Source organism: Typopeltis vanoorti, chromosome 5, assembly GCF_054136105.1.
Source record: "Typopeltis vanoorti isolate ZY-2024b chromosome 5, IOZ_Tvanoo_1.0, whole genome shotgun sequence".
Classification (NCBI taxonomy): Eukaryota; Metazoa; Arthropoda; class Arachnida; order Uropygi; family Thelyphonidae; genus Typopeltis; species Typopeltis vanoorti.
This window is the reverse complement of record NC_143553.1, coordinates 106,047,114-106,062,277: the sequence shown is the minus strand read 5'-3', so window position 1 is coordinate 106,062,277 and position 15,164 is coordinate 106,047,114. Positions and strand designations below refer to the sequence as shown.

Here is a 15,164-nt window from a genome sequence, read left to right as displayed (position 1 = left end):
TTACTGACGATGCCACCAATGAACTTCATCAAAATTTGTCTAGTGACTATTCTTTTATATAAAAAACATACTCTTTACCAATAAAATGAAATATTGGTTTCTTGTGAGTATATCATTTGATTATTTTACAAATAATTTTAACGCGCTCATCTATAAACTATGAACGCTTTAGGATACGGGGGGGGGACTGTGTTTCGTAAAAATAACTTAAGATTCTATATGTGAAATTTTCAGGTAGAGATGGTTGGGGATGGGCTTCAAAAATTGGGAAAATAACGTTATGTAATTTATGGATAAGCTAAAAGTGAGTGCAAAGAATTTGTTCGAAATATCAATATCATATACAACCATATTAGCACCAAGTATATCAGATATGCTTTAAGAATGACAATCGAAGCAGACAAAGTTCTAAAGAAAGACCAGAATCTGCCAAATTAAGCAGCTTCAGATCACAAGAGCAAAAAAAAATAAATAACCGTAAGAATAACAAACATCTAACTGTTTTATAACGATGAAAATCGATTATACTAATTTACTATTTTAAGTGAGAAAGAAATATTTAATAAAGGAATGTCAGTTATCATTATTGACTGGCCAAGCGAGGACCTTGAGTGTTAAGCCCTCGACTTGATTCTTGACTCTCTATCGCAAGGCATTAGAAGTAATTCAGGAAGCAGCATTGTCAGCAATGGCAGGAAATCAAGAAAAGGAACGGACGAAATAAAATAAATCTAGTATTGCATCATATAGTATTATAAATATATAATGAAGTATTTCCAGTAATCACCAGTAATTATCTAGCAATATGAATATCAAATATACGATTTTACTTTGAACACTGTGTGCATCTAAACCCTTCTGCAACTAGGCCTCCATGTATTTGTCGGTAAGATGAAAATTGCCTATTTAACCACATCTGTGGGGTCCTTAACGGGTCAACTGGCAACGAAGGTGGTCATTAAAATAACGAGAGGGGAGGGCCGGCCACCGTACACGAGCAGGGAAGCGGCAGCTATTGGAATACAAACACCCAAGGGTCCATAACTATTAGATCCACAGCTCCGGCTGTCATCAGAATTACTCATTTCGTCATTATTATTCTGATTTCACGACTAAGCAGAAATTATTACGTTTTCTGTTTAATTAGTATGGGCAAAAAATAAAAATAAATAAAAAAAACAGACAGACGTTTATTTTGAACAAACTACTTTAAATTGCACAAGTGGAAACAACACCAGTCTACTTTAGTATTAAGCACTTACGCGATATATGTTTTAATTCTTGTCAATTCTCTAAAATTAAAAAGGATGAAGTTTTCTCCAATCCAGTTTTATATCAGTTGAAAACATGCGCAATATATAATGTATATTTATTCTGCGAACATTATTCCATTAGAAATAAAAAAAAAAAAACTTCAATAAAGAAAGGGTCAATGCAAAAGGTTAGAATTGGAGATTATGAAAAGTACAGAAATATGTTTGATCGATTAATTAAAATTTCTTTTTGTTAGCTGTGAAGTGGAGTGAAGGTGTGCGTTACGTAAGTATTTGTACAGTGCTGTCCAAATAATTATTCAAAAAAAAAAAAAAAAACCGTATATATATATATATACACAATGAGTAAAGGCAACTAGATATCAGCAATCCTAATCTTCCATTCTGTATAATGAATGCACAGGTTTGTTAACTAAAGTTCACGAGAAGCACACTGTCCGTCCAGTGTGTATCTTCGAGAAGAAACTACCATATGAGACTGGGCCGTGGCTGTTTTTATTCATTCTTGCAATAGGATTTTTTTGGCACCCGTCCAAACACTTAAACTGACCAAAGTAGGGCTTTATATAAACCAAATAAAAATTAAACTGACATAACAACTGACATCATTTACTTGCATACATATTCAAATTCATATACTGTATTTACACAATATTTATGATACTACTGTAAACATAATGTTTTCATAGTTTAAAAAGAGAAGATTATTGTTCCTATACTTAGTATAGTTAATAATAGTGTTATTTACTCTCTCTATATATATCAGATATCTTTATAAGGATATTTTTTCTGATATATTTTATATCAGAAACATATTTCAGATAACAGATTATTTAGCTGATTTTGTTTCTAAATATCAACTCCTCTTTAGTGCTGTTGTGGTATTTTGGTGGTGATCGAAGTGAATCTGCATTTCCAAATGTAATTTATGGTATCGTCTAAGGAAGGAATGGAAATCAATGTAACGAACAAAGAACTGCAATCTTTAGATGGCGTTGGCGTAGATGATGATGGTAGTGGCGGTTCGCTCTAGTTGGTTGATTAAGTGTTAGAGACGGAGAGTTGTAGAGTAGGTGCTCTCCCTCGATGAGTCTTTGGACTCATTGTAGGTGTGACCTAATAATAATAATATTTTAAAATTGTTGTAAATTTTACTAGTTAGTTTATATTTTTATTACGCTTGTACAATAGAATCTAAGTGACACATTTTTAGAATGACTGAAATGCAAGGGTGCTGCCAATGTTGGACATCAGTTCAGTCTAACAATAGTAAATGGACCAATGTCCAGCTACCGTTGAAGAACTGCTCCAAATACATGACTCGTATTTTATCACAAACTGGGGAAGACTATTCTTAGAAGGATGGGAAGAACACGCTATCAAGGTGTGTATTTGCACAGTGCTGTCCTTATACTAATTTCAACAACTGTATTTGTAGGTGTTCTATATAATGAATGAACAGGTATTGTAAACACAGCGAAAACAAACTAATCCATTAGCAATATTTGTTATCAGATCAGTCAGAATTTTCGGTTACACTCTCATTATCATAATCAAATTCCTGATATGAAGACTTGGGGATTGAAGTGTACAGGATATTATGATGGTACTCAATGAAAAGTTCACATAAATTATAGACTTCCCATTAACAATATTCCTCCAAATTAATTATCTGTCAAGACTCCAATATCATCTCACCTTATATTTCGGTTTTCTAAGGTGTCATTTCTGTATCAAAACACCTGGATTTTGGTCTTCTTTAGGGTCCTTTCCCAGTCACCTCACCTCGGCAAAAAAAAAAAAAAAAAAAAAGAAGTTTTACTACCTGTTTAAATGACCATACTACATTAAATCACTCCCCGATTACTTTCAGAACTTTTTAATATCGGAGCGCCAATCTTCAATTAAGTATTTTGTTAATCTAGCTCTCAGATCCATAAGTTAAAACTGGCTTGACCACCGTATTGTATTTATTTCTCTTAATGCAAATAAATTTCTTCAATCGACTCCTTACCATACAGCTCTGCTAATTCCGTTGTATTTTTCCACATTCAATTTGGCAAAAAACTGTGCCTAAATAACTGAAATGTTTTACTTGTTTTATAGGTTCTCCATTCAGGATGCAACAGATATTTTCAGTGTTTCCGCGTTTCTTTATTTTATTTTCATACCACATTTGCTACAGCAATAATTCAATTTAGTTAAAAAAATCCTGCCGATTGTGACTAGATTTATTTAAGAGCCAAGCTAAATATTTTCAAATTTTGATATTAGGTCTAATGTCACTTTCCTTTACAATGCGATCAATATAGATGATGAATGACTGGCGATACTCTTGTCTCACACCTGATTTAACATTTCCCTATACCGTCTTCCTTTCACTGCTAACTTACACCTCCGAGTACTATGAATATAATATTCTATTTACATCATATAACTGTAGCATTTTGAACAGTTTTATTTCCCGATTTAGAAAACCTAAATACAAATCCTTGTTATATTCCCACGATTTCCAACTATTCGCGGTAAAGGGAAAATCTGATCCTGACAACTTTTACTTTTGATTGTTCATCCCAAGTTTCTCTTAAACAACTTTCAAGTATGTTTGCATAAATATTTCCTGGAACATTCAGAGGGAAATTTCTCTGTAATTTTCACATTCCGTTTTATTTTCCTTTCTACACATGGGTACCTTGAGAACTTCAATCATCTGACCAGAACTTCTGAATAATTGTCCAATGCAGCCACTGTAAACTTTTTATACTTCCATATTTGAGCAATTCTGTTCGAATATAATCTACTCCAGCTGTTTTCTATATTTTAGATTTTGATAGTTTTTTAATACCTCATCTACTGATATGCACTCCTATTTGCATTCCTTTTGAATATGTACTACCACTGTTGTATTGTTTCTTGTTTCATTTACGTAATCTTACAGAGTAACTCCATAATGATAAAGGTAACATATATATTCGAATATAATCGAATTATATATATATATATATATATATATATATATATATATATATATATATATATATATATATATATATATATATATATATATATATATAATCTTCAGTTTTCATATTACCTTTATCATTTCGGATTTCTATTTACAGTATCCTTTCCTCCATTTCTAATATACTCCAGAACATTGTGCCACCGTCCTGATATTTATAAATTAAATATGCCTGGAAATTATATTCTTAGTTTAATTCTTTATCCAAGTAAAACAAATAAACAACGTTTGCGCATGAGTACGATATATATTCACGACAGGTCTATTTGTACATAGAGGCTAATGACTTCACGACAACTGCCTTAGCATCCTATAATGCAAAGCACACATCCTTATGCATTATGGGAAGGGCCACCACCACCCAGACGGGTATCGACCTATATTAAGGTACGTTAAAGGGCGGGAGACCCTTCTCCAAAGACTGAGAGATCTACAAGATTCCTCTAAATCTCACTGACTGACCCTAAAGATCACTACTAAACATATCACTCCTGACCTGAATCACTCCAGAACAGGAAACTCGGTGACAGGCAAAGATTAGTCAGCGAGAAGAATCTCTCTATTTCCCTGGAAGTAGCTACCATCAATGGGAACCAGACCCAGAAGGACGAACATTATAAAAAGTCAGCAGTGGGAGCCAGACCCAGATGGGATATATCTGGGTCTGGCTCCCACTTGAAGTAATGTAGAAGTCATATATTTCCCATATACAAGTAATGAAAAGGTTATTAAATTACTCTGGATCAGAGATAAATGTTGAAAGTTTTTCCGCTTAGTTATACTACAAATAAAAGATGCCAAAAATGATAATTTTTGTTTAATCCTTCATCCTAGTGTAACAGAATTGGCCCGTGAAGTATCTCCATATCTGTTTTTCCATGATTTTTTGCTCAGTTAATTTTACACATTGCTTCTCTTTCTTACATTTGTTGCTGAATTCTCTGAGAGAAAATGCCGCCTAACTTACTAGGATCTTTCAATATGCTTTCTTCTTTCCCATGACTGCCTCTTTAACTTCCCAAAGGCCAACATGGAGTTCTGATTTTTCTGTCGTAGATAACGTCACCACATGCCCATTTGGCTGAATTAATATTCTCTTCTGATTTTGCCAACGGGTTTGGTTTTCAAACTTTCATTTTTTCCCCCTAAAATAATATTTATCTATTTTAGTCTATATTTCACTTCTGAAAGCTGCTCGCTTTGATTATTTTCAAAATTTTTCTATTCGATATAATGTTCCCTTTTATTATTAAGAGAGACCACCAGAAGGTTAGGGGCTCATGAAGGGAGTCCATATATCACCCACACCTGATGTCATACGCTTCTTAAATTCATTCACCACATCCAATGACAATCCATTCCAATGAGAGAAAAACATAACTTTCACTCCCTTCTTGACTGTATTCATTCTCTACTTTCATGAGTGTCCTCTCTCTCTCTCTCTCTCTCCACCCTCCATAAAATGAAAAATTCCACTATTGATATCCTGTATGACCCTTTCAGAAGTTTATAAGTCTCAATCATGCAGTGACGCACCCAGAGAGGGGGAAGGGCCCTATCCCCAAAAGAAAAAAACACTAGAAAAATTTCCAAAAATCTTTTCCTGATTAAAATTCTTTTTTTTTTTTATTTCTTTATTTATGTTGTGTCGTGTCTTCTATTTCTATACTACTTATGAATTAGCGATTATTGCAGATGCTCAGTCATGGGTCGTATGCGATGCGTAGTGTGTATTCTCAAATCGTCTACTTAATTCCCCCCCCCCCCCCCACGAGATTAAATCCTGAGTGCGCTACTGAACTACTGAATATCGGATTCACATTCACATGGAGAGAAGACATGTGAATTTCACATTTTTGTACTGGAACATGTCATTAGAAATTACTAGTCCATGTCCTGAAGAAAAATCCAGCAAGTACTTATTTTTATTAGCCGTCCTCTTTTTTTCTCCAAATTTTTCATATACATTTCTGTACTGGTATTCATTTCCTACTCTGCTAAAACAAGAACCAACTTTTCCTTTATGTTCACTGCGTTCTCTAATGACTTGGAAAATTCTTTTAACCCTTGCTTAGTAACCACAAGCACAAAAAACTCTCATTGTCCAATTCCCCATTTTGATGTTTGCATTTAAGAAATTTATCTTCGTGTTGAATATCAAAGCTACTCCTTTCTTTCTCTGATCATACTGCCTGAGTATAGTATCCTTGTATCTGATATAAAGTATCACTAAAAACTAATATATAAATTATCAACTAGAAATGTTAATTATGGTAATTACTTTTAATATAAAAATTATTTTTTAATATATTACTTAAATATTTAGCATATTATTCAACGATATTTTCTGTTAAAATAATAGAATATGAATTCAATTATTGTGAATTTTTAAAATGTTTCCTAATCTTTTTATCCAGCACAATGACATCGAGCTGTCTACTTGACTCTTATAATGAATATCGGATTTACCCCTAGTGCGGTGGCTCAGTAGCGCCACGACTCCTGCACTAGAGAACCTAAAAATTAGGAACCTGAGTTTGCGTCAGGATGTCACCTACTCGTATACAATACCCTTAATTCGGCATTGCTTATAACTGATAAAATTTTATATCAATTTATATAAATTTTTATCAGAATCTGTCATGTAATAGTAGAATTGTTACTGTAGGTAATAAACGATCTCTCTCACACACACACAGATATTGCCTAAAAGATGATTTCCTACTTAACATATTTTCTCTACGAAAAATGACACTTCACGGACATACTGCGAATCCAAATTTTACTGCACCTCATACAGGCACTGTATAATGTTTTGATGTCTGCTCAACAATACTTCGTCTCCCGCTTGCAAACTATTGGCCTCCGTCTTAAGGGCATGATTTCGATCGCGAATTCGTTTTTGACCACCGAATGACGTGAATGAGAAACAATTGTTATATTTTAGAAATAGGTAGATCTTTCAATTTTGTCAAATATGTACACTTTTAGTTGTTCTAGCATGGTACCAAATGTTTAGAATGCGACTATTTTTGTTTTGATCGTTTTTCATTTCATTTATAGCGCATGTATCCTTCAGGGAATGGTATTGCAAAGGCATCAGGAAAGTTTTCACCAGTGCGACAGATATTTCTATTATCACGTGATCTAAATAATTTTCAATGTTTATTTGTAAATAAATCATACTGCCAACTCTGTTTTTGTCAGTGATGGTTATTATTATTATTATTATTATTCATCGGTTACTTTTATGAAATGCAAAGATTCATTCCTGGAGGATCATTATATTTCATACGTCTTTATTATACTTCTCTTTAATGCCATTCAATACCACTTCCTCAACCACCAAATTGTCCTCATTAACTCAACCCAGGATGATCCTTCACTCTTTCTGCACCTCCCATAGCGTAAAAAGCGGCCGTGTATCCATCTTGGAAATCATTTTACCAATGTATATGCCTGTCACATTCTTTTTTTCTGTTTATTGCTCAAATAATGTACCCTCACACTTCCTTTATCGCCATATTCAAACCCATAGTAGTGATACTACCTTAGTTACTCGCATCTGTGCCATGTCTACATTTCTTTGAAACTGCTGCTACATTTCTTTGAAGACCCAGGACCTTTTAAGCATTAGTGCATATTACAGTATAAGGAACAATAAGTTCGTTATTCCCTCTGCAACATGTTCCCTGAACTTCAACTCTCTGTTCACTATCACTCCCAGATCTCTAACCTGTGCAATCTACTGAAGCATAATCACACTGGCATGATATAGAACCTATAATTTCTTCACATTCAAAAATACAAAACTTTACAGTTGTCAACACTAAACTGGTGCTGGCATTCACATCTACTTTAGGTAAGTTTGCTTAGTATTGCGAAGCATATATCACTCCGAGTCATCTTAGAGTGATACTATATCATTCATTCCATATCCCTTTTTCTGATTTGTATCATCAGCACATAACTGTATATCACACTCGAAATCATTTACACTATCAATAATAAACAAAGTTAATAGCTATGTCACAGACCAAAGTCCTTCTGTAGCATCACTGCTTGTTATCTTCATTCTTTTTGAGTATGTTCCTTGACATATTTTGACTGTTAGAAGCTACTCATCACTTTATTACCTACTCTCAACCACCATAATTTATGCAATATCTTACAGTCAGTATGTCAATCGTCTCTGCAAAGTCGAGTAAGATCACCGTGTAGTCAATGTCCTCATCTAACTTGATTGTCATTTTATTTAAAAAAAATCTAAATAGATTACTAAGACACAATCTTTCTTAAACAGACCGTATTGCACACAAAAATCTGCACGAGGATAGTGCCATTTTTTGAATATGCACTTTTCCCTACTGTGATTTTAATAATACCTCTCTTGTTCTATACGAAAAAAATATTCATCATATTCTCCCCTGTTAACCAGGTTGCAATCAGTTATTGGCCAATTTGCACTGAATACAGGAAGTGAAGTGAATAAAAATCCTTCATCAGACTTGTTTATTTCATTTAGGGATTTCTGATGTAATGCTGATGCTCCAGTTTTTTTACTCAACGACGACTATCACCATCGGTGTAAAATGTGCAGAATTGGTGTAAAACTGCTTACAATCAGTTTACTATTATTAATTAATTATTTTCGGTCTGATTGGAGTAGTTATATCAGGTCTACAACGAACAGGTTGTGGGTCCGAATATCACCAAGGTAATGGATGTTTTATGAACATCTTGAAATTGTAAATGAACTTCATCGCCTGATGTGAGCAGCGCTGACGAAGGGGGAGAAGCCGGTAGAAATAATCGCGGCACGGCGATATGGAAGGAGGCCCGGGGCCTGACTATGTTGCATATAGTGTTGTCGTCTTTCTTGGAAGTATCATTATTTGCCAGTCCAACCTTGCTAGAAAGGCAGATCCCCTCCCCCCCACACACACATACACTTCCCCTAAGGCCCACACCCGCTTATGTTAGCTCTGAGTGTGCGACGTACCTTGCTACTGGAGGTCTATAAACTGGCTTGTTAAAATTCCATGTTTGGTCTTTAGAGCAGAATTTCAAGATTATCTAACAAGCCCATCCACGGTACCAACACTAATGTACTATAATAATGTATATTATTTGCACAAATCTCTCTGTAAATTCTATTCTAACAACTTTAGTTTCCCTAACTTTTCCCATCTATTGTTTTGCCAATTAATTAATGGATGCTTAAGACCGTATCCACTGAAATATACCTATACTGCTGATTATAGATCATATCTCTCATAAAACTCATTCCTTGTAACAATATAGTATTCGTCTGTCTCAGTAGTCATATTTTGCAACGTGGAAATCTCTTGCGTTGATTATCACGATGTTGTTCTTCCATAAGACTGTCAACATGACAATACATGTTGAACGCAAAAGCAATCACTATCTGACCGTAAACGCTATTGGCTGACTAGGGCAAATATTCCAGTTCGTTTTCTCACTCACTGCAGTACTCTCGATATCAAATATTTGATAGCTAGACTGACTTTCTTAGTATAATTTAAACCTATTAGCAGACACAACTGGGCATTAGTTAAGTTCAAGGTCATCTCCCTTGGTACTATTCTGACTATAAACATACACAGATCTTTTTCTGTCAACTTCTTGAAGAAATTCTACTCAATTTCTCCTACAAAACAAGTATTGGACTAGATACAGATTAGAGATCGTGGCCCATCTCTTACCAATCCAACGAAACGCCACAAATTCCGATTGAGGAATCAAATTTTTGTCTCTTCTGTAACACTCCGAATTATCTTGAAATACATACATTGAATCTGCTGTGCAAACAAAGTAACCACCACAGCCATCTACTCCACACAGACGAGAAAAGACATAGAATATGTGATTTCCACTTCGTCAGTTCACCAACTACGACTTTAAGCTAACACACACACACAAAGAAACCCAGCATCTATCAGTCATTGAGCCTGAGCAACGCCTTATACGATACTTACAAAGCTGAACAACCCAATATTGCTTACATTTAAACCACCACAGAAAATCAAGACATTCTAGCCCAAGAGTGGAAACCCACATGGTAGCCTAACTCCGGACCACAAGAAAGTCTCGTATGTAGCTGAAAAGCCATCCAGAACTGTAATGTCTCTTTCGTAATAAGTACGACTTTTGTATTATAAAAACTTGATTATGAAAATAAAAATCTCATAAAAATGATTAGAAAATATCAATCAGAAAAGGGGCCAGTTTTACGATCAATTTTTCTGAGTTGCTGAGTTAAAACCCGAGTTTCTGCGGGAAAAAATCTATATGCGCGCCAAAGCTCGAAAACGCCCAGAAAAAAGTTCCTCTAGTCCAGCGCTTCCCAAACTGTGGGCCGAGGCCCCCTTGGGGGCCGTAAGTTTTGTTGAGGGGGGCCGTGAAATAATGAAAACAAATTTAAAATGTTTTAAGACCAAGTTTTTTTTTTTTATTTTAAAAGAAACGTATTTAAAATTTATTTTTTTTTTGTTATTTTTCATATTTTAATGGAAAAATTCACACATTGGTGTTGGTTCACAAACTTTGCTTCCTGCGTATTTCGGCGCTTAATGAATATTTGTAAATATTGCTTATTCATATGTTTCATTTCAAAGCAGTGGTTAATTGTATTTACTTCGAATGCTCTCCAGGGAAGCTCCAAATCTTCCTGTCCCTTTCATCATGGGTTCGTAATCAGGGACTGTTGATATTGACTTTATATACATATCAAAACTCGTTTTATATTATCACTGTCATCCGAGCTAGTTTTCTGTTACCAATAAAAGTTCCGCATACACTTCACACATGAAACAAAGCTTAAACAAGTTCATGTGGAGAGATAGTAACTCGCTTGCAGTGGTAAACAACACGCCCTCCCTAACAGCCACTATACTGCAGAGTCAATAAAAACAAGTACTTTTATTATGCCAGTGAATAAGGCATGAGGAGTCTGTGTAATATATTTCTCAACAAATAGTGCAATTAGAGACAACTGGGATAAAAACACACTAATTAATGAATCACATGTCCCCTCATACAGAAACTATGCTGTATATAGACTGAAACAAGACCATATGTTGTATGGGCAAACACAGTATCTAACTAAAAACTATTGTTATTAATTAGATGTGTGCGAGTTCGATTTCCCAAGGCAGCAATAAAATTCAACCGAACGTGTTACAATTCGTAAAAGTGTTAAAACTAAGTAATATAAAGGGAGAAAAGTCACAAAAGAGAAAAATGTTCCTGTTCCCGGGATTCCCTTATTCAGGTAATATTCACTAATTTCATGTTATCAGTCTGTGGTGTGCAAGTATCGGTAAGTGGTGATATTATTAAAAAATTTAACCCTGAGATGGATAAGTGGCTGATAAAAAATAAAAAAAATTCCCGCGAACAATCAGAAGAAGCAGAAACAGACTAAAAAAAAAAGGACAGTATTTCGTATTTTACCAGAACAGCCCGCATCGTCTTCAGAACCAAACGGTAAGAGGCAAAAAATGTAATACATGCATTTGATTTTTGCAATATTCGCTGTGTATGTTTTGTATTGAATATAAATACAATATTATAATAATATATCTCTCTATTACGATTTTTTTTCGAGGGGGGGGCCGAGAAATATTTTAATTTTTGCAAAGGGGGCCCTGACATCCAGAAGTTTGGGAAGCACTGCTCTAGTCGACAACCAGAATAAAACTGATAACGTCTTTCTTGTGGTCTTGCGCTTTGGCAACAGAGGCGTTACCACATGAATATACATACGGTCCCCTTATAATATAAATCCCACCAACGAAAGATATCGGAGATTGGTACCAGGGATATATTTCGATTATATAATTCTAAGTGCCTTAGAATTATATAATCGAAACGCTGTTATCTACCTTTCATTTTAACCTTTTGAGAATCTCAATATGCAAGGTCTCGCACCTGATGTTGAAATTTATCTGCCATCTGAAGACCTGATCCTGATTTACGCTCACGCATAGAGCTACACCTTTTACGGTGTAGGCATTCGGAACCGAAATCCTACGGAATAGGTTGGTTACTCCTTATTCCTGGAGGTATCCTATGTCTGTAGAAGCGTGTGTTCACGGAGCCAGTTTGTCTGCTTGCGGGAGGAAAACCCCCAGATAAACTGGGGAGAAAAACCCTGCAGTCTACGCCCAAGACCAGCTAACTTGGCTAAGTCTGAGAAAGATCCTAAGCTCCTCACGTCAGCGATGGGAATCGAACGCAGGCCACTCCTTTCCCAGGCATATGGTTGCGGAGCGAGTAACCACTCGGCTAACCGCGTGGCTTCATCTGAAGACGCAGTGGAATCTGAAAAGCCATTTGGCTGAAGAGCTGAAGCGCTCTCCTCTTGTTCAACTAGGCCGGCAGACTATTCTTATATAAGTGACAGCATATATCGCTACAAAATTCAGTAATATATGATTCGCGTGAAAGTAATTTTGCATTCAGTAAATGCTGTTCATCATATGACAGGATATCGGGATCCCAATATCTTGTGAACTCTTGTAGGGAATGAAGCTAACTGCAACGAAGTGCCAAGTGAAATGGTTTGCCTTTTGCATTCAAGTGACGACAGTCCTTAATACCTGCAGAATTTAAAACCAGCTCTTCCGAACAGAGTAGCCGAACGAAATTAAATATTATATATATATATATATATTTAACTCAGATGTCTCAGATAACTGTCTGTTATCTGAGATCACATGCTACCGATCAGGAACAGTCCGGCATATCTACTTGGAATGCCCAGTCAACACCCAATTAATCAGTTTGTCTCGGGAAACGGCAGCTCTCACCTGTGGCAGTCTTCATACAGAAGAGGAGTATTTCAATCTTGTCCATGCAGAGTCAAATAATCATTCATTCTGCAATTACCTCTTCATCACTGCGAAAGCAGTAATATATAGCTTCTACCTTAGACATACAAGCCCAGACAGCACAGCAACTTCACAGAGAGAGGCAGCTGAGCAACTCCTTGCAGCCTTCAAACAAAAGTTGAGAAGTCGGATCCTACACGAGCATCACCACCACAGGCAAAACAACACCCTAGATCTTTTCCACCACGACTGGAATCCACGGAATCAACTCCTGGCTGAGCAGGGCGATGCATCATAGTCCACTTTCCAGCATAGAAGTGACATCATCCCCCCCCCTTCCCAAAGAAAGGGGGAAGAAAGAACTTTGTGCTTAACAGTGCGAATATTAATCAGCTGGCACTCCAATGTAAATAGATGATATTGTCCTATAGTAACTGTTATGTTCTTCCACATGTCAGATCTTATGTTCTTATACAGTATCGTGTCAAAATAACTGTTAATGGCTTAAAAAAAAATGTAATTCGCCTTATAACTGATATTTCGATGTAACATACCTCAACAAGAGTATGAGCATGTAACCTCTCTGCCTCACTGCAGAGAACCCAAAACCGGTTAATCCTGTACATAAGATTGTTATGTTTACAATAAAAAAATAAATAAATAAAAATGTATTCTATATATATAAAAAGATAAGAAATTTGAAACGCTTTTATGTCACGTTTTTTGTCTTACCGGCTTACCAGCCCAGAACTCGGGTGGTTGGGCGCAGTAGGCGTCGGGGGGGGGGGGAGGAATCCCACTAGTATATAATATAATATATATAAATATCATATAAGTATTTTCACAAAACTTCAGAGAAAAACGATCAAAATCATTTCATTGAATGGCAACTCACTAACTTTCGATGAATTTCTTTATTAGGTTTCATTATTTAAAGAAATAGTCATTGTGTTAGGAAAAATATATTAATGCTTTCCTATAAGCCGCTAACATTAAATAAGACGCAGACATTATTGAACAATGACGACCATCGAGGCTGAGCTCGATTCTAAAATATTACTTTACAGTATTTATCGATTTAAATGATTATTATTATTATTTGACACCTCCAGGGAGTCCTAAGACTCATCGAGGGAGGGCACCTACTCTACAACTCTCCGTCTCCACCAACGCCATCTACTGTCCACCATCACCACTATTATTTTCACAGACAAACATCCATGCCCACTGCGTTATTCGAACCTGCAGCCCTTTGGCTGGAGAGCGGATACGCTAACCACTCGGCCAAATTTTAGTAGCAAAGCCACTTTATTATGTCAGTTACCTCAAGAACAACCAATTTCCCTATCCGAGAAGGGGAAAAAAAACCCTACAAAGCACAGAAAAAAGAGGTTTCATGCGAGCAAGGCAGTTATATCATTTTAAACAATCGATAGAAAGGCAGTACTCTAAATGCAGTATTTTAACCGAAAACAATATTTTTGGGTTTAATTATTAAAATATTTCTGTGTTCTCCAAAATGTTAGATTTTGAAGACGCGCAAAATGATAAAACGATTTTTATGTAAATTGTGTTGAAGATTTCTTGTTATATATTATATAAAACAAAGTCAAAAAGCGAGAACATTTTCTAATGTTAACAAGATATCCCAAACTGTGATGAAATTAAAGTGATTGCACATGCAGGCCCTTCGAATTTACTTTCCCTTTCTAACTTTTGTAATGCTTTTATATTGATTCTATTAGTGTACGTTGCGAAAGTTTTGTTGGTTTTCATTAATAAATTAGCGAGGAATTAAAAATAATGCGCTTCTTATTATATTATATGCTGTATCTATATGGATTATTATTATTATTTTATTTTTGTAGTTGAGTTATTCTGCTTTTAATGGGGGGAAAAAGAGAATTTTATGTAGAAGTCGGATAGGCGGTAACACGCGCGCACACACTTTTATTTTATTAACATTATTTCACGTTTTAGATTTAAATTAATCAATGTTTTCATATTTTTAAA

At 35.4% G+C, this 15,164-nt stretch overlaps 1 protein-coding gene across 1 annotated transcript in view; it reads right to left on the bottom strand.

The window, feature by feature from the left end:
• The window catches only part of rg (A kinase anchor protein rugose), a 1,380,990-nt gene that overhangs the window by 389,663 nt on the left and 976,163 nt on the right, over positions 1 to 15,164 (bottom strand). The window lies entirely within an intron of this gene.